The sequence below is a fragment of the Drosophila simulans genome, chromosome X, assembly GCF_016746395.2.
Source record: "Drosophila simulans strain w501 chromosome X, Prin_Dsim_3.1, whole genome shotgun sequence".
NCBI lineage: Eukaryota > Metazoa > Arthropoda > Insecta > Diptera > Drosophilidae > Drosophila > Drosophila simulans.
This window is the reverse complement of record NC_052525.2, coordinates 17,015,594-17,040,589: the sequence shown is the minus strand read 5'-3', so window position 1 is coordinate 17,040,589 and position 24,996 is coordinate 17,015,594. Positions and strand designations below refer to the sequence as shown.

General features: G+C 38.6%; 1 protein-coding gene across 1 annotated transcript in view; it reads left to right on the top strand.

Moving 5' to 3' along the window:
• Positions 1-7,722: 7,722 nt before the first annotated feature.
• LOC6726285 (rho guanine nucleotide exchange factor 10) overlaps positions 7,723-24,996 on the top strand; it is a 104,691-nt gene continuing 87,417 nt past the window's right edge. Inside the window, exons 1-2 of the mRNA XM_016174104.3 lie at positions 7,723-8,041; positions 14,529-15,535. The gene's annotated coding sequence lies outside the window, so the exon portion shown is untranslated. The remainder of the gene's footprint in view (positions 8,042-14,528; positions 15,536-24,996) is intronic.

The window sequence follows — 24,996 nt, the reverse complement described above, 5'->3', positions numbered from 1 at the left end:
TCTATTGTTTTCGATATCACTTAAAAATTAATCTATTTGAATTTGAAATAGTTTTACAAATTACGGCCAAATTACATTAAACAGCTACACCTACAGCACTGACGTGCGGCGGAAAGAGAGAGCAAGGTAGTGTGCGAGAGAGAAGGCTATGCGGACTCCCAAAGCGGCCAACAGGTGGAGCGTGGTGGTGGTCGTAGTTGTAATTGCAGTTGTAAGCCGCGTAGTACGCAACGGAGTCTGCTTTTCCGTTTTTCCGGGGGTTGGATGTGTGTTTTTCCAGTCTCGCATTCAATTTGCGCGATTTCCCCCCACCATTTGCATATTTCTGTGAATGAAACCGCCGCATAGTTTGTACTTTTCCCCTTACTGGCAAAAAAAGAGGCGTTTCCATGGCTAGGATTAAGATGCAACGATCGCTTTATGACCTCGCCCCGTCAAGGATTAAAAACCAGCACTAAATTAAAGGGAACAAATAAATAAAAATAGCGAACAATCAAAGAAAATAAAAAAGAAGTAGGCACAACTAAGGCAAAGAACATAAAAAAAAACACCCAGTGCCTGTTAACGGACTTGTTGACAATAAACACACGCCCACAAATAACTAATCTCACATGCATGGATACACAGAAAAAAATATTAAATATTTTCATTAATCTATGGATTACTTTACATTTAATTAAACATATTGTATACATGTTTAATGCAGATTTTGAAATAGAATCAACACATTTTATCTGTCTATTTCTTCTGTTTCTATTTCTTTTTAAACAATTTAATGAGTTTAAATCTTTTTGAAAATGTAACCACTTAAATTCAGTGTAATGATAAGATTATTTTTATGAAATATATTTTGTTCTATAATGTTTATGACAGTGCAATCGCATGCATAAATAAATTTAGCAAAGTTAATTGAAATAAGGGAGTTGAAAGCGCTGTTTGCACACTCCCAAAAAAAAGGAAAACAAATTTCCAAATCTTTTGCTCTCCCGTTTCCGAAAATAGTGCAAAAAGGGAAGAGAAAACAAACAAACAAACAAACACTCACAAACTCTCTTCCGCATTCCGTTTGAGAGCTCTTGTGCACTTGATTTTCGATTTGCATTTCTAAAATGGCCCATAAAAGTGCTAAAACTAATGAAATGGCTTTGATTCAGTTGATGGCCATTGCCAGTTTGTAAAAATAAAAAACGAATTAAACAATTAAGAGAAAGGTGTGGGCAGTTATATCAACGGCGAGTCACTTAAGTGAATCTGCAGGAAAACCTTTTAGGCCTTGGCACTAAAAATAAAAATTAAGCTGAAGACACACATGGCGTATACGTGATATAAGCTAATGACTTTTGAAAATGCATTTAATCATCAATGTAAGATGACGATCATTAAGCAGAAGTTTTCTATAAGTTTGTCTAATATTTAATGAACGTTACAATTTGTAGATTTTCTTTATACTATGCACAAGGATATTGCACAACACCACCGGGTTAATAACAACCATTATTACGCTTGGCTGCATCTGCTCAAAAATTAAATAAAAAACGGAGCTAGCAGGGGAAGTATAATAAATTCAAATAAACTCACGAGGACAATGGCAATGCACAGTGGTTTTTTATGCGTTTTTTTTGGCAGAAATTCGAAATGATGACCTATCTTCACCAAATTTGGTTTGTGTTACTCTTTACTTCCCCCAAGATGATTCACAAAGTTTCAAGTGATTTGGTCAACTTTCATATAGCTGCCATATAAACGATCTGGCCGATATGCCATAAAAATATTTACATTACCAAAAAAAAAAATTTGTATCTATTTTTAATTATATTATATTATATTATATTATATACAGAAAATCAAATAAAATAAAATCATATTAAGATGTATATGATGGTCCAAAACAGTTTGTCATGAAATTTAAAAATAAATTTATCATATGTTATGTTATATGTATGTATGTTATACTTACAAAAAAATTAAACTTATTATTTATTAATTTAAAAAAACTCCTCGTCTGAGGCTATTACATCAAGTTCATGATCTTTCTGTATAAGTTCTCTTTCATCGTCCTCCTCCCCCTCGTCGATGTCCTGGCAATCACCATGATCATCATGATCGCTTCCAACGCATGGTGATTTAAGTAGAGAAATTACCTCTTGCGGCATATTTTTGTTTTTATTTTTCCTTTGTCTTTCTTTTAGATAAATACTAGACAACAAAGGATCAGACGTATCTAGAGCTCTGTTAAAAATATCGGTCATAGTATCTAGGCGACTGCATTTTCTTGCATGTCTTCTCCGATCGCTCTTATATAATTTGTTCCTCGATTCGGACGCATGCTCACCAAGACAGCCAACAGGCACAAAACAATTATCTATAATTTGATGCCCATGAACTAACACCTTGTGAACAGTAGGTGACATAGGATACCAAGGATATTTGTTCTGATAGGCCAAAAAAACATTTTTACAAAATGTTTTAAATTTTTCTGAGTCAATTTCGTATTCTGAGGAAATCGTTATTAAAATAATATAAAAGCTATAAAGAATGTCGTAATCAATATTTAATATTGACGACAGTAAGGCTGTATTAGAAAATGCCCTTCTGGCTGTATTGCCATCATTTGAATTTCCGCTTCCATTCGGTAACGGCTTGTCCACATTGAGACCCATTTTCTCCATCATTTGTTTTTGTATAAAATGCTTTCGTTCCACTAATTTAGGTTTCTCAATGTCCTTTACATGCCAAGTTTTAAGATCAGCTCTATATGCAAGTTTTAAAACAAATTCAAAGAAGCGAATCCACGCATGTAAAGGGCTTATTCCAAACTGAAGAGTTTGAGATTTAGCATCAAAAATATCTGAATTAAAATCATTCACATTCATTAAATGCGTTGGCTTTGCTCCGCAAATCGGGCAACATTGGCAAGAGTTACATCCTGTTAATATGTTTAAGACTTTACCGTCTATTAGTGTCATTTGACCGACATATTTTACAAATATTTTAATGTTGTTTATTTTATGCAAATATATGTGCAAATTACGAATCTGGGTATCCAAGTTTTCTTTTTCTGCTAATATAAGCTCTCGAGTTTCCTTAATAAATTCAATTTTTAAAGGACGACAAAACCGTATAGATTGTGGCGATCTGTTGATCCAAATAATTTTTTGTTCATTGTCTACTAATTTTAATGGCACAATTGTAGTAACAAACAGCGATCCATCATATACAGCACCGATTTCCTCATAACGTTGCTTATAAATACTCTGACCAGTTGATCCATCATATCCATAGCTAAATATTAATTGGCATTCTATCGAGTTGGTATTTGCTTTGAAAGTTTCATACTGCATTTCAAGAATCCGCGAAGTTGTGTGGTTTAAGAGTTGTTGTAACTCAACTTGCGCTTTATTTTCAAAATACTCGATGCCATTTGGTCTAAGCTTTAGTTTAGCGTTAAGAACATCAGGATATGATGGGTAAATATCAAAGCCGTGTACTTTTGTATTCCGTTTTAAATTGATGTATTGGCTTTTTGTAAATCCGTTTTCAAATAAAAAGGCTAATGCATTGTCGACGGACATTTGTGTGGGCTCAGAAGAGAACATTTTTCTTTTTATATTATTGATATTATCGCTGTTACCAGCTGCTTTTAATACAACTGCCATGTCCTTTTCATTTCCTTTTTTAGCCGAAACTGAAGCAGCATGCAAGAGTAATGGTACAGAATTATTATTTTCATCCGCAAGGTCCGAAGCTAATTTTCTTTTAAGTCTGTCACTAGCCTTTTCATAAACTAGTTTTGGACGACCAACTTTGTTTGGAGTTTTCCAATCAGCGATTATACTAATACTAGATGCCAGCCATTTGAAGTGTTTTTTCTTCAACCTGTCCAGTGATCTATTGCAACCTGGCAAATGTTTCCTTATGTAATCAAAGAAGGACTTAACTTTTTTATTTATCAATGAAATACAACATTCATTTAAATTATTCTGACCAATTTTTTTAAATATATGCTGCCTAACTGCATCCTCAGAGCGACTATTGTTGCTCCAAATGTCAAGCAGCTCTGCATGCCCAAACAAGTATTCATCTACAAAAACGTAATTTTTTCAAAAAGGAACAAAAAGGTGCATATGAAACTAGTTGTATAATATTATACACATGTTAGTTAATAACTTGCCGTTAAAATTCTTTTGAAGTGGTTTGCCATACAAAAGTTATATTCCACGAAACACAGCTACATTTGTTAAGTTGACTGTAAAAAAGGTACATAAACAAAACACGATACAAATACACAAAAACATATAACATACACAAAAATTTTACTGAACTACAAATCTACATACCTGGCCTACTGTTTTCCATGACAACACTTTAAACTTTTTAATTCTCTGAGGAAATATTAACCACAAATGTTGCACAATGATTTGCCGCCAATTTTGTCTTACGCATGTTATCGACAATCAGCTGTCTTTGAGAGGTGGGCAATAAGCCAGTGTTGCATAAAAAAGTAAAAATCGACTTTTTTTTATCTAATTAGACTATCCTAAATATAAAGAAACTAAAAATTTTTTTATTCCGTTAAAAAAATTTTTTGACTTTCTGCCAAAAAAAACACATAAAAAACCAATGTGCAATGGTTGAAATGTGGCCCGCGGATACGCAATGTGCCACAGGCACCGGAACCGGAAGTTCTGTACAGTGTGTACCAGCACCAGCTTAAAAAAACAAAAAAAAAAAAAAAAATGAAGAAAAAGAAAATGCCAAACACCCCGCGAAACATGGCGGCAAACAAATGAGCAGACGGCTGTGGGCGTGGCGCCTCCTGACAGGCAGCTTAATTAAGATGGCCAGGATAATGCAGAAATTAAGACACAAAATGCCACGAGAAGGACGAGCAAAGTTTCGCCAGACGCCAATGTTTTTCCAGCCAGACGAAGACATAGCAGACCGGATTTTCTCCGAATTTTACGAGCCACTTCGATTGGAAAGTGCCATAATCACGAATCATTTGATAAATTTTTTGAACTTTGTCCTTCAGGCGCATTGCACACAAATGCAGCCCATAACTTTATGGTTTTCCATGGGAAATACAAGAAATATTTAATTTAAAAAGAGGAAAACGGAGAGGTTATCTCAAATGATTCAAAGTAGGTGTATCTAAAAGGTCTTGCTGTATTTTGTTTTTCAGTTAGTAAGTTTATGCTTGTGTTTTGATAAAATATCCTTCTAGTTTTATGAATTTTATAAATTTTCATCCAATGTTCAGTTGTCTTCAGTTGTAATTGATTTATTTTTAGATCGGTTTAAGCCACTTTTGCATCTCTGGTTACGCCGACATCCTGGCAAGTGCTTCTGTTTCCGCTGCGTCTTTGATTGCATTCGACTTTTGGCTGCAGTTCAGGCGCCTCTTTCCCCTTTAGTCCCGTTGCCACCCCACTTTTCCACCCACTCGACGACAACAATATTGTCCTTTTGGCTGAAATCAAAATGCTGGAAAGTTTTAGCCGGACAACGTAAACATAAAGTAAACGCAGTGCCAAAAACAAAAGTCAAGTCCACTCCGAGTGTCCAACTGCACTTGCTGTGTGAGTGAGTATCTGTGTGTCCAGAGTATCTGTGAGTCCAGAGTACCTCTATGTGTGTGTGTGTGTGTGTGTGTGTTGGCTTGCTGATGCGTGTGCATGTGATCTGCTGGCTGCGATTAGAAAATGATTTACACCTCTGGCTGCAAAAAAAAGAGAATTCAGGATAAAACATGGGCCTTACAACGTCTGCGAAACTGGTTAGAAGAAGAAGCTGATGTTCTTCTCCCTCTCCTTCATCTTCTTGCTCTTGGCCAGCACTGCTTCTTCCCAGTATGCAATTACACATTTTATTATTATTAACGTTAATGTCGCCCATGGGAGGGCACTAACGCCCGGCTCCACATAAAAGGCGCTTATTAATAAGAAATTGCAATAAACTACAAGACACAGCAGAACGTACAGCAATCCGTTGCTACACTACAAGAATTTTCACTATCAAAATGTGCTATTTAGCGCATAAAAATGTAAATTGAAACTAATAATTTCATTTCGCAGAACCATTTTTAATTATTCCTATACGTACTTTATTTTTATATATTAATTATTTATTTTTTATATATATGAGTAAATTTTTAATGCTTTTAGACGTTCAAGGCCATCGTTTTTTTAAGTGCATTCCGGTACGCTGGCGCTTAAAGGAGCAACAGCTGGCGTGTGAGTGAGAGGCCAGACGGTGGGAGAGGGGCACCGAAACAGAAGAGAGAGTGAGAAGGGGAAAGAGAGATCCCAGCCGGCGAATGCGCGGCAAAAACAAAAGGCAACGGGAGAAGCTCGGCGAAACAGCTGGCGAAGAAAGTCGCTCTCTTTGGCTTATCTCTTTTTAACCCTCTTCTGCCTGTCATTGCTTTTCTTAACCCTTGCGTATCCTTGTTGAGAGTAAATCAAGCGCTCCACATATTTTATTAAGTTGGAAACCAGTAATAAAGTAAGAAGCTCGCTGCCAGCTGCAGCTCACACACACACACCTACACGCACACACTTACACCGATGCACTCTTCTGCGGCGCTGGGGTTGCTGTTGTTGCACTGCCTGCTGCACGCGCGAAAATGCCAAATTGCCAGGAGCGGATTCAGTTGGTTGGGTGCACACTTCCAGGGGCACTTCCAAGATATAAACCAGCCAAAATAGATTTTCTAACTCAGTATTAGCTAGATCTTCATTTCGAGAAAACAGACAATTTTTAACTTTTTTTCCGTGTTATCGCACTTGTTAACCAACCAGACTTACATTTTTTGTAACAAAACTAATAGATCGGCTTAGAGTGATGAACTAACAAAATTAATCAGTTAAACGTATTCCCATAAGACATTGCCTACTTTTTCGGGCACTTGGTAAATTACAATCTAAATCATAGCGTGCACCGTTTTGAAAGTGATCCGCACCTGTTTTGAATCATTTTCTGCTCTCTCCTTCGCTTCCCTTCTCGATCCCACTCTTCGTAGGCTCAAAACGTGCGCCTAACAAAATGCCGGTTTAAGTTTTGCGTTGTTTGGCGTATACGTAATGCAAAAGGAGAGCGAGAGTAGCGTGCCGAAAACGAGAGAGTGTGCTAGAGAGCGGAAAAGAGCGCGCGCGTCGCTAGTTGCTTTTCGTCTGATTGGAACTCCAATTCCAGCTCCAACTCCTACTACAAATACAACTACAGCTCCACTGCATTAGCTTGTTGTTGTTGTTACCGCTGCTTTAGCTGTTTTTTGTTTTTGTTTCATCTGGCAGTTCTTGTTCCTTTCCTTCTGCACTCCATTCGCACACTAGCTCAGGTCCACAGCAGTAGTCAAAGCAATAGCAGCTACAACTGTACAGCTTTTAAAAGTTTTCAAAATACCCGAATTCTAAAAAAAATATGTTTAATAGTTATGGTTTTTTGGATAAAAAAATGTTTATGCTATTGTAAAGAGTAAAACCAATTTTACAGTTTGTGATGTGTATCGTTAAATTAAATTACTTACTTACTTACACTAAACGTTACTTTCATTCAATCATTAACTTGAAAAAAGCTCTGAGCTATTTGGGCATTACTTCTTTTTCCGCGCCTGTGGCGAGCAAACTGCATTTGCGGCGCTGCCGGCGTCGTCGACGTGGGGACGTCGCTGCGTCCGTGGGATTCGGCCGCAGTTGGATTTTGGTGCTGCTCGCGCGAGGACGTCTCCTCTCCTTAAACTTCTGCTGGGGCTCTCTTCGAAGAGAGCGCTAATCCTGCAAAGAGCGTCGTCTTTAAGTCGCGATCAGAAACAACAATAACCACAACCTGGTGGCCAGCAATTCTTACCAGTTTTTAGAAAGAGCCACGAAAAAAATGAAGTAGTGTGAAATATTATATTTTCATTTTGTGTGTGCGTGTGTGTGCGGTTTTCCTTTAATTTCGTTACACTTCTTTTTTTTGCGATTTTTGTTTATGTGCCAAACTTGTTTCGAGTTTATTGAATTTGCGGCGCCGTTGTCAACTGATCGTTGCTGAAAACGTAAGTGCAGCTTTTTAAGTAGCTAAGGATGCGTTTGCCGCAGGACATTTGCGGTCACGTGGCAGCTGCCACCTGCGAAAACCGCAAAACGAAAAAGCCGCCAAAACATTAGCACTTTAATGGAAAAGTATTTCGCAAATGAGTTAAATAAGGGTTATAAAAGTGTCAAAAAAAGTATTTGTAGTGCACCAAAATTGAAAATTTTTTCCTAAGAACTGGAAGCGTTTAATTGGCATAAAATTTAAAAAATTCCAAAATCGAAAACTAGACCGAAAAATAAAAAATAAATATTTTGTGAATTCATTTTAAGTATTTTAAGCTGCAACTGTAGGGCTTATAAATAAAGTTCTCTGCACATTTCTTTTTAGACACTTTCATAAAATATAAATAAATGTCAGAGTTGTCAATGTTTGTGTGAGCAGTTTTCCCCTTTTTAGCAGACTCACTATATTTATATTAACAACAATAACTTGGCTCTTTTGTCTCACAAGCAATTGGCTCGAAATGTTGTCGCGTCGCCCATAGCTGTATCCTTTGTTTGGTCCTTGGCCATTAGGATCCCTTTTAATTAAGATGAATAACTTGCAGTTTTTATACGCGACAGAAATCAAAATTTCGTCGCCGGCATTTGGTTGTTGCTATATAAAGAGCTTTAAAACCAAACTTTAAAGGCTTGGAAATAATTTAGTTTTTGAAAGAAGGAATTAATAAATTCGTTACGAAACCTTCAGATAAGATTTACTGTTAGCTCATTTGTTTGTACAATTTATTACTTTGTAGTTTTTTTTTACTGTTTGTTGTTCTTTGCTAGAAGTTTCCATCTCAAGCCGTTAAGTTTTTCCAGCATTTTGGCACAGCTTAAAAGTTGGCAAGTGCCAACAGTTCAAGCGCGCTGCTCACCTTTCAATTAGCCGGGAATTGAGAGCGAATCTAATTAGTTGGCCAACAAGGTGGCAAGTGGTGAAAATTGACGAGTCCTCTGATTTCCTGGCTCCCTGATTGCTACCAAAAGGCGATTGATCATCAAAAGATACAACCGCCAGGCAAAAAGGTAGCAAAAGCAAACAAACTAAAAAATCAAGCTGTCGACACAGAAAAAAGGGTGAATTCTAAACTGCCGAAATGTTTTGGCAGTTTCAGCAGGGTGCTGTTAAAAAATGAGTTCAGGAATTTCAGAAGTGACACCAATCAGACTGAATGAAGAAAAAAGTGCCCCTTTGGTTGACACTTCCTATTTCATTTTAAAATCAAAACCAAAAAAAAAAAAAAAATAATAATAAAAAAAACTAATAGAAAGGCCAGTTTTATATTATAAACTTAGATATATTAACCTATAAATGTTAAAAATGTGTGTGTGACACGCAGTAAAGAATGTTGGACTTGAATTAAATTAGGTGAAGAATAAGTATTAAAAAAAAAACAAAGTTCTTTAAATACTAGTTCATTACATATTTTGTACATTACTTGACGAATGTAAATACCTTTTAGGCAACCGAAAAATGCAAACAATTTGAGCAGCCCTCCGCTGATTTAGCTTATTAACTAAAATAAATCCGTCCAAACGGAAAGGTGCAGAAGGACAGGGCCGTTGGCCAAGTGCTACTGGCCAACTAGCTGACCATTTCCCTGTTTTGCGTTTTTTTTTTTTTGATTTTTTTTCTTTTTTGCTAGCCTAGCTGCTGCTGCTGCTTTATGTTTGCCTTTTATTTTGGCCACAAGTTCTAGTTAGTACGAGGCGGACGAAGGCGAGTTCATAGAGCCAAAAGAACCGGTCTTGGAAAGTCGTCTAAATGTTTCTCTTACCTCTGGGCACTGCAAGAAAAAACTAATTATAAAATAGGAGATATGCATATTAAACATTTGATTTAATGTGGTCAGACCATTACGGCAGATTAAACTATCTTGGTGCGCTTCGTCACTACGTGGACTGCAAGCCTAGATTAACCAAGATTACCTAACTATTGAAGTCATAATTAAAGTAGATAACATTAATGCATAGCTTGCTCGTGTTAATGAATATGAATATGTGTTCTTCGAAAACCAGCCTCGACATGAAGTTTCCATGCTTTTTTATCAGTGCACCTTTTTATCCCCGTCCAAGTCGAAGTCCGAGACTTTTCGATGTCGATGCTGAAGGCCCACTAAAATGTCTGGCTGTGTGAGTGTGCGAGTGTGTAGTGGCTCCTTCCACGGAGTATTCATTCCCAGAGGAATGTGTTAAAGTGTCTAAAGCTGTTTGCCTTCCCCCCGAACGCCCCCCTCCCCACCCCACCCCGCCATCCATCCAAATCGCCAAATAGAAAATTCTGAACTCGAGGAGCAGCATAAAATACAAAGCCGAACGCATCAGAATGGCAACGGCGATTTATAAGATAGTCCACAGAGCAGAGGAAAAATAATATCAAATATCAGGGCTTAATTGATTTTTTTCTTCGCCTTTTTAACCCTTTTTCATGGATCTGACGCATCTTGTAGAGCTTATAAGTTATATATGCACCATAAAAGGTACATGAAAGCTTTTTTATGCATCCAAATTGTTTTAAAAGATGAATATGCTATATGTGATCCAATAATCTATTAAATATTTAAGTTTATTGCATGTAATTGCTGTTAGAAAATGTTGTAACGAAAATAGAGAAGGATAAGGCTTAATTGCCAGCATTATATATTTATAAAACATACAAGTTCTAGAAAATAATGAAATCTAAATATTATGTACCTCAGTTTACAACATTCTAATTAACGCCTGAAGAGCTAAATTAATCACAACTAGTCGAAAAAATGTGCAGGACCTGAAATCATTATGGGCAAAAATTCAAGCAAATTGAGTTTGAAGCCGCCTGCTTCCCAGTTGATTCTCCTTCGCTCTTGCCTTGTTTGATGATGACATAGTATTTGCCCAAGTTAATGGGAAAATGGGAAATGAGTTAGCTATGGAAAGGACAGTGAGTATCGAAAATATAATGCTGGCTGGGCAAAAAAAATAGTTGCGCTGCATATTATTATTTTTTTCCATGCACTTATTACTTCTCAAGGCAATAAGAACAATTATAGCTACAGTGCGTCACGAAATTGAAAGTGGTATTATATTTCAATTAGCTTCATGGATTTTCAAAAATTAGGACTTTACATTCCTTAAGTGCGTTATATAGTTTCAGAAACTATGAATTTTACAAGCAATAACGGCCAACTACATTTGTGGCCAATATACTTATGGCTGACACCTTGCAGCTCCTAACCCTAGGCCTTAACTAGACCCTCTTCCCCGCACGTCCCTGGATATTGAACGGGTTCTAATGGAGTTTTTAAATAAGTAATCACTTGCTGTTGTTGGCGGGCAAGGAGTTTCGTCAAAGGCAAAAGGCGACTGGTTAACGGTTAAAGGCGAATGCAAACATAAGCCCAGACATTGCCACGCCCCCTTTACCCTTTGACTGCGCCCGCCTCCGCGCAATTTACAGGTTAACATGGGAACAAAGAGAAAAAATCGAGCACAGGAAACTCGGACCCTAATTGATTGTTAACTCGTGTGTGGTTCGCAATATTTTTTTCTTGCCTCTTGCTTCCCCTGGAAAATTGAGTCGCTGAAAATGCGGGGGAGTCCCCTGCAAGACCGCCCAACCCTCGCACAAAGTCCGACTCCCCACCACCCCGCAATTATGGCTTAAAAAGTGTTGCTGGCATTTCGGGCCGAACAACTGCAACTGCAAAAAAATAAAGGCCATAAGTAAACCAATTAGTCGCCCGGCAGTCGTAAGCTCAGTTTGCGGTGCAACTGTCGCCATCGCTGTCACTGCCAGGGGTACTGTAACCCCCGTGACCCCTCCAGAGCGCCCGCCGAGCTCAGCTCCCTACCGCCGCCCAGTTGCGGAGTTGGCCAATTGGCTAGGGACATTTTTGGGGATTTTTTCAAAATGTTAGAAAACAGAAGAAGTTTTATCTTATTCCATGTGTTGAATGAATCAATTAGTTTCTTGATTTAATCATACAAATAAATAAATAAACATTTTTTTTTTATTTTTTTTATTATTTTTTTTATATTTATTTCTATACATTTTTTTTATATTTTTAGTTTTTTATCTTTAGGGTATATTGTTCAACAATGCGTATGAGTGATAAAGCCCATACTTTATAGAGCAAAGTGCATAGCTATCTATGGCTAATTCAGCAAATCGACAGTTGGCAACACTGAAACTTGCATCTGCACACCAGCAGCTCTAAGTGAAAATGCGGCTTTGGTATTGTGTAGTGTTATAAGCGCATTTGACTTTTTGCACAACGCAAAGTTGGCGGAAACCTGGTGGCAAACCCCCATAGTTCGGGGGGGTGAACGAGGAACAGAGCTGGCTAAGACTTTTTGTTAGTCCAATGGAGTTGTATTTCATTGTTACATTTTCATCAACATAATCTGTATGAAATCTGTAGGCTTAAATCCTTTTAGATTCTAGATTGTATTAAAATATGAAATTTACTGTTACTACAATTTTCATTAGAAATAAAGTTTTTTACTTAGAACTACTAAAATTCAGCTCGTTACCTGCATTTTAGTGTAGAGTTTGAGCATTTTTTAGTGTCTCACTGTTAAAAATGGGCCGTTGGCACTTCTTGCTAGACACATTGCCTGTCGGCTTTTAGTTGCAAGTATTGCTTATTACAACTGCACTGGCATCACCCAGCGCCCGCCCCCTGGCGCCCACTTTTCCTCCCACGCTTTTCCAGAGCGCTCAATGAAGCTTGAAACGCGCTTCTAAGTAATGGCAATCCGCTTTGGCTTTCAATTTGCTCTTCTCCACGCTTTCACCCGCCCCCTTTCTCCACCCCCGCCACATCTGCCATCTCCCTTTCTCCTATTTTGCATATCTTGTACATATGCCCTTTGGCTTTTTTCATACCAACAGCCAGATAAAGCAGAAGAACTAGCTGGGAGAATGGGGCCTACGTTAGAGATGGTCAAGTGGTGACATTTGTTCACAAAGCAACTGCAGGTATAGAAATTTTTATATTTGTATCTTTCATATGAGCATATTAAATATGATGTGTGTAAGGGTTTGATTAATTCGCGTTGAATTATATTCAGAATTAATCGTCCAAGTCGTCGTGTCACGTTTCCTTTTGGCATCACGCGCACATCCCTAGTTTTAAGTTTGACGTTTGAGGGGGAGGCGCAACAAAAGCCTGTAAACGTTACTAATGTTGCACTGATGGGAAAGTACAGTGGGAGTGGCGAGAAGCTGCACACGAAAAAAGAAGCACTCAAAGAGAATATTATGCTAAAAGGTACTCAACTATTTTTTTTTTTTTTGTATAAGCTAAAAAACAAATCTTAGCCGATAGGTCAATATTTAATGTAACTAACATGTAATACTTTACATTATATTATATATTAAGAGCTTATCAACAGTTATCTCCTTAGTTTTCCTGGAGTAAGCAAAAGGCAAAGTTTTTTTCCGTGTATATTTATAGTCTGCAGTGGAGTGAAGGTGGTGAAGTTGTACATATTATTGCATTTTGTAAGTAAAGTGATTTCGACATCGTTATTTTCCGCCGCGTTTTATACTCGTTACTCGTAGAATAAAAGGGTATACTAGATTCGTTGAGAAGTATGATACAGGCAGAAGGGAAGCGTTTCCGACTATATAAAAAATATATATTCTAGATCAGGATCAATAGCCGAGTCTAACTCAGGATAAGAGCTAGAAGTTTGAGATTCACCATGCAGCTTTTAGAGACATAGACGCAGCGGAAGTTTATTGACTCTTGTTGCCACGCCCACTCCAACGCACGCAAGCCGCACAAAACTGACACTTTTGAAAAATGTGTTGATATATTTTATTTCACATGTTTATTAGTCTTGTAAATTTCTATTGATTTGCAAAAAAAATTTCCTACGCCCACTCTTACGCCCTAAAGAACAATTTTTAAATTTGTTCTCATTTTATTCTCCAATATATCCCAGATATCCCAGAAAAATGATGAAATTTCGCGTTCGCATTCACACTAGCTGAGTAACGGGGTATCTGATAGTCGGGGAACTCGACTATAGCATTCTCCCTTGTTATTTCATCTTAAGCTGCTCTTCCGTCTTCTGGTCCGTTTGAAAAACTTTGCTCTCTAGGCTTTTTGCTTTTTATGGCGCTTTCCTTTGCCAACTAAAATTTCGACCTAGAACTTTTTCAGGCCCGAGGAGTATGGTCTCATTGTGGGGGAGCGGGGTGGTCGACGACGAGGAAAGAAACGAAATTGCCATGTTGATAAGTTAAGAGCAAAAGGTAATGCCGGCGAAGGGGAGGGTGGGGTTGGTGTGTCCATGACTTAAGTGGCCTTTTAGTGTTTCGCGGTCCACTCCAATACCCCAATGGTCCCCACAACTTGGCTTGATCGACGGTTTAGGGCAGAGCATAAATAATGGATGGGGTCCAAGGAGGTTGGGGAGAAAGGCAAGAGTAAACGTAAAAATACTAATAATCAATATTTCTGCTCTTTATAGGTTTTTTTGCAGAAACAATTAAATGGCGGAGCATGATTTAACAAATATTTATGCAAAGGCTGTAGAAAATTAATTACGACATCTTTGCCATTAACCACAAATCAAAATATATGGCAAACAAATGTATAGAAACTAGTAAAATGTGCAAATTGTGTGATGATACTCATCGGATAATTTAATTTATTTAAATTGCATTGTGATGGCTGCTTCAAATTTCGAGCAACAAATAATCTTTGAAATTGTGATGATTACGCTAAGAAATAAATTATAGACTTTAAAATACTTTTAAATGCACATTATAACATAGAAATTCGGTAGTTGAAATGCATTTCTCAATCACAACACACATACTAATCTGTACATACAAAAATAAATAATGTTTGCCAGTATAGATATTAAAGTAACACAAAATTAAATAACCGAAATCGAAATGCCACAAATGTGTACAACAAAAGCCACAATTAAATAGTAAAAAGCTGTGCAACCGGAATACCGCAAAAATTGATGTGCCACAAAAAAATGTCTTCAACCATTTCAATGTAATGCCAATTAAGCCAAATTCGTATTTAAGGCTCATTTTCAAAGCTGCAAAAATTCTGTGCGCATGAGAAAAAAGTTATAAAAATGCAAAGAAACCTAAAGAAACCGACGAGAAAGACACCACCAGTGGGCATTCAATAAGATCGACAGCAACATGAGTAAAACGACATCAAAAACTGGCAACTGTCAGTAAACTAGTAGCCTGCAAATGCACCCGCAGCGAAGATCGGGAAAACAACAACTAAAAAATAACAAAAAAAAAAAACTAAATAAGTGTATGTATAGATAAAAGGAAAAACAACAGCACTCCCTAGAGTTTAAATTGCAGTTCGATTTGCAGTCGTTGCCGGCGGCCTAATTACGCAATTAAATTATATATTTCGAGTGGCATTTGGAGTGAGAAAAGTTCAGAGACCACAAAAAAAAAATCCATTGCAAAACAACAGGCGACTGGGCCATCAAATCTGGTGAGTTTTATATCGAGCTTATGGCACTAGCAATAAATTTGTGAGCTAAAATTGAATTTTATTTATAAATTAGTATGTCAAATGTGAGCGTAATCGGCTAGCTGCTTGCAAATAAAGCCTAGTTATCATTTTTAATGACTAATCGGGTAGGATTAAACTAATTAAATTAGTTTAAATAAACATAAACTGAAATTAAGTACTAATAGCATTAAAAAATATAAAGAAAAAAATCATGATGATTTTGGATCCCTTAAGCTACAGAAAATCGCCATTAAATAACTTGTTCCAAGTATTTCCGTTTCAGAACTGTAATATTTTCCAAAGTTGTAACATGAATTATCCACTTTCCGGCCTTTTTCAAGAATGTCAATCAATAGGAAATAAGGGGGAAAATAAGCTTAGTCGTTATGTAGGCCACTTCTCGTGGGTTAATTGCAAAAAGTTCAGAGTTGACATTCCTGGCGAGGGCGGATTTCAAATTCCTGTGGGGCAGGACTAAGTGTGATGCACTGAGCCATGAGTTTTTTTATGCCTTTTCTTTACGCAACTTTTGCCTGAAACAAAAGTCGTTTGTTGCACTTCTTTTGTGGCGCCTCCTGCACGGGTTAGCTAACCTAACCGCCCCCTTAATCCTTCTGCCAAGTTGCTGTGGGTGTGGGTGGGTAGTGTGTGTGTGGCATGTTGGTAATAAAAGTTTCATTGACTTTTGCACTAGAGTTGACTTCAATGGCTTTTTATTGCCGCTCTCTTTTGAGGGGTCTTTGCCGGGGTTGGCAGTGCTGTTCTAAACAACTTTCCCCAACAGCCAACTACAGTGGAGATTCCGCAACTTGAACGCAATCGAAAAGAAAACTGAAAAGTGTCGAGCAGCACCAACATTTGGTGTCCTATTTAATTTGTTAGCTGTCTTCCAACATTCTTGTGCAACACTGCAAATCGTTGCTAATGCAGTATGCAAGAATGTTGTTGTTTTTACGACTCCTACCATATATTTCTAATTATACCCCCTCCAGTGGAAACTTATCAACAATATCCGCCATTAAATTGAAACGACAAATTAGCCCGGCTTTTTCATTTCCACTTCATCAGCAATAAATGAGAAAATCAAGTGCGTACGTCTGTGCTGCATTTTTTATTGAGCGATTGCGGCGGATTTAATGAAATTATCAGCATTATATAATGAGTGTCGGAGGACTCGTCGTTGTAATGACTTCATTTCGAATGCAAAATGCAGAATGCAAACGATAATGACGATGATAACGACCATTGGGGGTCAGTGTCTGTGTGTTAATTAAATGCAATTCGCCAGGCCAACGGGCATCTGATTGTTGTCGATCGAAATTGAACTAGTGGAATATTGCTGATTTTAGGCTCGCATTTTATTGTTTGTATAAATCTTAAGGCTTAAAGCTACAAAATTAAATCACTTTAAGAACCTGTAATTCCGTAAAACCGTTCCTGCTTATAAACACAAAAAGGAAAGAGGTGGGGGACTAACTGGCTTGAATGCACATAATCCCTTGAGAACCCTTGCAGCCAAAGAACCTAAAATAAAACGCTAACTTCCAACTAACGGACAGAGGAAATTAAACTTTATAATGATGTCGTCGACTGGTATAAATTTCCATTGAGCCACTCCCCAAAGCCAAATACCCAATACAACCAATATCCCGGCAAAGGTGCGATTTCCTGCACCGCTCGCCCGGCGACCTGGCAACCCTAATGCAGTGAAAATAAACAGCAGAGTTGCCTCATCAGCCCGTTACGGGCATAAAGAAATCGCCACGAATCATGAATTTCTAATTGAAGCGGTGAAAAAACAAAATAAAATAAATCCAGAGACAACGGAAAGAAAAATGCGAAACGCCAAACGCATGACGATATGCACACTGAGAGAAATTCGAAATAAATAGGAAAAATATTTAGATTGTTTATAATATTAAAACTTTGAAAATTATTCTTTAGCTTTCTAGCCTTCTAGCTTGAATAAATAAGCTAGGAACTCTGTAGCTCGAACTAAAAACATGAGAAATTGACAGTAATTTTCTTTCAGTGCTAGGATTTGAGTGGGGAGGGTGGAGATGGGTGCAGGAATGCGTGCAACGGGCGCAACGAATGACATTTTGTTGCCGAGGCAACATCGAAAACGAGACGTCACTTCGGCTCACGGACCAAAGTCCCAGACACGGATGCGACTTTGGACAGGAAAAGAGACAAGGACAGGGACAGGAACAGAGACGCAGACAGAGACAGAGATGGGTCTAGAGAGTGAGAGAGACAGAAACGCTTGGCACTTGACGTATGCCAAAAGCATTTAAGCTCCACGCATGCGCAGCCTTCGAAGGCATTTTTTATCCGCTACTCTTCGCGGGCCTTTTTTTAGGGTATTTCGAACAAGTACCGTTTAGCTTAAGCCTCCAATACACTGAAAGCAAAGTGGAATCAAAAGCTTATGTTTATGAACATGCAATATAAAAACGTAACTAATTTTATTTCAAAACTAACGGCTTACTTCTCTTTCCTAAATTAATATTATCCCATATATATTAACACACATATTTTTCATTTTTACCTGTAATAATACAACAAGATACCCAGTTTTAAATGCTACCTACTGATTTAAAGACTATATCTTAAAATATTGAGAAAATTTGAATAATTTTTCCCGAATCATACTCTATCAATAGATATAGTTTTGTTTGGGTAGAGCATTTGGATGTCGTTTATTTCCGTCTTATTCTGGATTTTCTCGTGGGCTACAAACCGTTTTATTTATGCGCATCATTTTGTGCGAATGAAGAACGGGCTTGAAAAAAGGAGAAGGAGTTTGAAAAGAAGTTTGCTGTTGCAGTTATTCTTGTTGTTGCTGTTCCTGTAAATGGCATTGCAATTTGGCCCACGTACAAACAAACAATTAAATAACATACATACATATGCACCTTAAGCAGTGGGTGCCGGATAAAACAGTGATGCAAACAGCGTGATTATTGCCTTAGATATTGGTACAGTATTACTTGTAAGGTAAAAACACATTATTTTGATATTTGAATTGAATTTAAACTATTCTAAAATTGATTTCACTTATGATGCAAGGAGTATAATTTTTTGTAACCACTGTACTTTACTGTACTGTACTCTGTGAATTCAACCCCATCGTGCTCCGTTGGACATTCGGACTGTTGTCTAAGCCGCGTCTGCATTTGAACTTGTGAACTTCCCTGTCTGTCATTCACAGTGTTTTATTGTTGCCAATATGGGAAGTGGGCAAGGGGGTTCGCTGTTTGGGTGCTGGGGGGTGGGGTCTAGGCCTAGAATTGCCTGGCAACATATTCAGCCAACAGGCTTCCACCGATTCCCCATTCCCACTTGAATGAATGACTGGCCGAAAGTCAGTGACTCTGATTAATCCACTTACACTTTGGCATGCGGATATGTTAAGCACAATGATCCGGATGTATTATCTCAAAGTTTTTATTGCATAAGTTCCAAAAGTAATACCTAAACTGCGTTAAATGTGCCTTTTAGTATGGGTATACTTTCATAGGCTATTATTTGTCACTTTTAATCGTACTTATCCTGAAACGAACCTAATAAATTTATTTGATTTTTACCAATAATATCAAGAAATCAAAGTAGCGGGTATCGGATTTTCCGGTCGTTTTGGCGGCGCTGTCTCGCATTTGCATTCAGTTTAATTTCAGAGTCCGTATGCGACGCGACTCCTTTTCTGCATACGTTCCATTTCGTCTCGACTCGTTGGGTCCTCGACAACTGACATCTGGCATATGCCGGCCTCCATCTATATATAGATATAGATGGTCCAGCACCGGCTCCGGCTCCAGCTTCAGCTCCATCTGTATCTTCAACTCCAACTCCTGTGTGGTGTTCTGTAACGACTGTCCTGCATCCTCGGTGCCCAAATGCCCGGTCCTTTTCCGTCTATCTGGATATGCCTTCTGTTTGCTTGTTTGTGGCTGCTGTTTGCATGACTTCCATTTGGCAAACATTTTAATTTTAATGAATTTATGTAATCGCTTCGTTTTGCTCTGGTTTTTTGTTTCTTCTCTCCTTTCATTTGTTTAAATCATTTTTTTTGCCCTGCTCCTGTTCCACACTGCCGGCCTGCCGTCCAGTTTTCCTGCCAGTCGGTTCTTTGTTTGTTTGGCATCAAACACCCCTTTCCCACACTCGCACACATCGGCGTGTTTGTCAACACTTTTCATACACTCTGGCAATTTGGTTTGTTGACTTGGCTGGTGGCGCTCGGAAATGAGAATTGAAAAACTGACAGACAGGAGCTTTGGCCATCATCGTTTGTACATTGTTGGGCTGGGCAAAAAAAAACCTGCAACAAATATTGCCCCAGCCTTCTGTGGGAAATTTAACCAGTGGTTAAAGTTGTTAAGCAAAATAACGTTCACGCGGGCATACCTCATAAAATAATATAATTGGGATTACAAATGAGAAATTGTCGTGTTTGTGTCTTATAGAATTTAAATATTTTTGAAACTTGACTGGGTGTTATCCAATACATAAAACTAACCATGCTAGTTGATGAAAGACTGATGAAATTATTAAATTTATGTTAATCATTGACTTGTTTAAGGGCATTACCCATTCGTTGCATTAAAAGCGTGCTAAAAAATGCACTTAAATATCATTTTCTCACTCACGGAGGCAGCGATTCCCGCGGCACTTGGATCCTTTGACAGCCGAGATGAGGAACTTTTATGAAAATTGCTTTCCCCGCCGGCCGGAGAAGAAGAAGAACAGAGTGGGGATCTGCTGGAATGGCGACTTCCAGATGCCTGACGTTGGTCCCATCAGACGAAATTGATTTCAATTTGTTGGCGGTACATAATTGTATTAATTACGGGCCCAAAACTAACCGCACAATCAAATGAGATGGGTAGAAGGTAGCAAGGGTATGGGTTAGGGTTTTGGCTTGGGATTGGGTTTGAGTTTGGGTCAGGTGGCTGGCGCTTGTTGGGTATCCACTAAAACCGCAAATTGAAATGAATTTTGCGGTTAAACACAGTCAAAGGAAATAAAACGGGGGGGTAGATACATACAAACATACATGCAAAAAAACGACGAGAATAGAACGATGGCAGAGCAAACAATGCCTTATAAATCGATTAATTACGCGCAATTGAACAAATATTAAAATGAAAAATCGTAAAAAAAAAAAAACGGCAGCAGTATGCAAACAATATGTGCAAAGTTGGGCTCTAATGAAGCGCTCATTTCTCAAACAAAAACGCCCAAACCATGGCTCACACTAAAGCTATGTGCCCGAATCAAACTGAAAAGTTTTACAACTGCACTGCAAAGAATTACATATGTACACGTATAAATAAATTAATATTTTAAAAAATATGTGCAATAGCTATACAATATTTTATTTTTTTAATCATATAAAAGCTAATTTGCTGAATATTTTTTTTTTAAATGAACAGGTAACTGGATTTTTTTTCAGTACTTCGTATTTGTTTACTTCTGCTCGCCAAACTCTCAATGGACCAATGTGTCTAGACGTCGATCGAGTGCCAAACTAAAGTTGGCCCAAAGTTCGGATTTAGTTTTTGCGTGCGGAGTGAAACTCGAGGATTGATCACGCTTCGGTTAAAAGGGTCCTCGACCCAATTGTCTAGGGATTCGTATTGAGGAAAAAGTATTTGTGTTTAATTATTCCGTGTAATGGTCCCACTGTGATGGGCCCTTGTTCGCCATCGAGTGCCCACTGTGATCTGCATTTCAGTTCGCAGTGAATCCATTTCGAGATGTGTCTGCTGCACGCAGATGAACCACGCCCCTTGTTGCAGCTGAAGAGCAAAAGGCAACAAAGTGTCTACAAAAAGGCTTCTCCCACTTCGCAATGCGAAATCCGCTGTTGGGTGGTCGTAAATTATTATGATTATTGGCAGAGGAGTTAATGTGCAAGTAGACCGGCGACAGGGGGTTAAGAGAGCGGGTTAAGAGCGGTGGCAGGCCAATCGGCAACTTGTTAGGCGGACAAAGAGTTCGAGTATTTGCACACAAAAAAAAAAAAAAAAAACAAAGAGGTATTTAAGTCATTTTGGAAATTATTATAGAGCTCACAAATTAAACAAATACTTTTCCCAAGGCAGCGCCAAATAACTTGCAATTCAATACTGAAGCTTACAGCCCAAAAATGTTCTCAATCAAAGTAAATATATTTTATTCGATATTTGTTACTAATTATTATTGAAACACTTCTGACACTTCATAAAAAAATAATATTTATTTTAGATATCTTGTCGATTATCAGATATGCTGTAGTTTAAGAACTAGACCATTGTTCCACTGCAAAGTTTAACTAAAGAAAGATAAGTGTTTTATTTTCAAAGGAAATATTTGCGCTTTCCTCCCCTAATGCGCCCCACTTTTTTCTCAGTGCACATCTACACTCGCAGAGTATCCGTAAATAATGCCACAAAACGTGCAGCACGATCGTGAACTTGCAACTGCCAGCTCCGCGGATTCTAGGGGGGATCAAGCTTGGGATCGGGATCCCAAAGGGGGAATATGTATCTCTTCGCAATTCGCGTAAAATTATAAATGAGCCTCTGGGTAGGCGTTTCCCGATATCGGGAAATGAAGCAGCAGCAGCAGCAGCAGCCGCAACAGGCGTTGGAGGAGCATTCATTAGACGGCTGCCACTTCGTCGGGAGGGGGGATGATAGTGGGGATGAAGCGCGTTGCAGGGGGATGGGATGGGATCGTTCTCATATAGAAGCCACGCCCCTGGCGACCAAAGGTGTAGCCAAGGGAATGGCAAATATTAATTCGTGACGAGAAATGTTCTTTTCTTTTTTACGATTTGAATTGCCAGCCGCCCGACTTCATTAGCGCCTGCACCACAAAAAAAAGTTAAGCGAAGAAACAAAGAAAAAAATTAAAAAAGAAGGAGTGAAGCCGGAGAAGGAAACATTTTTAACACCTCAACATAAAGCTCTGGACGTGATGGGGCTATTGGATTACACCAAAAAATGGCAACGTGAATTGGGGGGGGCGAAAACGGGATGCGGATTCAGACGGTTCACTGATAATGATCATCAATGCCATATTTAACGCCATTTAGGCAACAGGATGGGGATGCCCCCGAGGCTCCAGAGGGGCTGTTCCACCGAGGCGGAAAGAATGGGGGGGGGGGGGGGGGATTTGCTGCAGAGTCTTCGGACGATTTTGCTCGAGGCTCGAGGCTGGCAGCTGAACAATGAAATGTAATGGCAATACGTGCATTTATTTATAACGGTGTTGCGGGAGAAATGCAGGGATATAAAAAAAACACACTTCACACTAATAAAATCAAAACACATGCAAAAAATGTCTCGCCCATTCTAAGTTCTTGAACTTGTATCTATAGAAGTCCAGAAATTTCTTTTATTTAGAAAAAAAAGTAAATTAACTTAGGCCTTAAATCTATTTGTTAAGCATATTTGTTTTATTTCCCTTTTTGGCTGTTTAATGATTTTTTTTAAGTGCCAAGCAAGCTTATGTTTTGAAGCGTGAAGCCAGAAGATTCGCAGCATCTTCCTCGCTCTGTCCTTTTCTATATCGCGCTCTCGTTCGCACGCTCACTAGCCATCTCCCTCACTTGTTAGCATTTGTGGGCGTCTCAGCTTGCAGTCTTCTGCGCCCCGATGATTCTTCCCAAAGAGGACGAAACTCTTTCCTTAAATTTATTTCGTACTAAACGGAAAAAAAATCCACGGAAAACGGCGAAGAGGAAACGTGATGAACGCATTTTGTGTGGAGGCAGCTTTTTTGCTTGAACATTTTTGTGGACTAACTTTTCCCTCGCTTGGGCCAAAGAGGAAATACTTTATGGGCATTGATAATTTGAGCCATAATGTGCAGCGAAATTGACTCGCTTTAGTGCCGGCTAATTTATGTGTGCCACAGGCCACAGCGCAAAAAAAAGGGCCGTGCAGGGGCGTTCGTTACTAGGCAAATAAATGGGGATTTTGTGTAAACTGTAATGTGGGAAAGTTTGGTTTGGTTTGCCGCTCAGCGGGATGGAGCTCGTGGCGTTGATTGATTTTATATTAGCTGCTTAGGTACCTCGATATTTTTATTTAATAGAATAAAGCTAGTTTAATATTAGTATGTACATATAAATATACAATTTTTTAAGGAATGCCAATTGATAAATCCTTTATTTTTACCTGAGCTGCCAACTTTTCTCGACTTTCAACTTTCGCCAGACAGAACTAAGCTGCGAAGCTTACTCTTCTCAGATGATGGCAGCTTCCGGGGAACCCAAGTCTGCCCAGGAGTGGTGGCCACGGACGAGGAGACGAAGGAGCTCTCCTTGCACGGGTGTCATTTTGTCATATGCCAAACAATTTGCTATTGTCATGCCCATCTAACGCGGCGTATGCGCAATTACTATAATTTACCCGCCGCTTTAAACGTTTTTAATGAACGTCTGGCAGAAGGAGGGTTAATGCACTTGAAAAAAAAATGCAGCTAGAATCACATCGATTTTATTGAACTTTAGCTGTCTAGCAGCTGTTTTTAAAATATATGCCCGAATTTTAAAATTTAGTATTTAGTCATATTTCATGAAGCTTCCTTGCCCGACCTTTTTTTCCTCTGTGTGCAGAGTTGGCCGAAAGCTGTCCGAGATTGAAGTGCAGCGGAGTGAAGCCAAGTGGAGCAGCAGTAGCTGTGGCACATTAATTGTTAATGCCGCTGCGATGACTTCAGCTGCAATTGCAACTGCAACTGCAACTTCTGCTGCGTTTTCCACAGCGATTTCCACGGCTTCTAATGGCTGCAAACGATGACGCGGCGCAAATTGAATGCCCAATGCTGAGTGCGGTAATTGTCGAGTCACTGCCTCATCTGGGGATTCCCTTCTGCCCCCAGAAATTGCTGCTCGGGGGATATTGCTTCTTTCCTCCCCTGCAAAGTAAATCATTACATAAATGGCCAAAGTACATACCCTACTAACAAAAAGTGTTCCCTTTCCCAAAAAAAATACATTTTTATTAACAGCTAAAAATGTTTAATCAGTATTTTAAACATCTTCAATGTATTCATATGAAAGATAAACAAAAAAGAAAAAAACAAGAGAAATATAATTTTTTATAATAAATGTTTAGCAGCATATAAAATATATCACAAATATTTTAAAATGTTTTAAAAGCACACTCACCCGAATGCCAACAATCTGGTCAATCAATTAAGCGGCCCCACACTTAAGTGTATCACTTTCACCGTGGCAACAACCCATATCCGTATCCAGATCCAGATCAATGTACCCATTCCCATCCTGGGCTGGAAAGGCATGTACATGTATCCATTGCTAAAAACAATGGCTGTTCATAAAGGAACGCAGGCACCTTGTTCTCCTGCTCCGCGAATATTTGCTGTTTGGCCATAAACACTTCATCGACACTTTGTCCAGTGCTCACATCCATCCACATCCA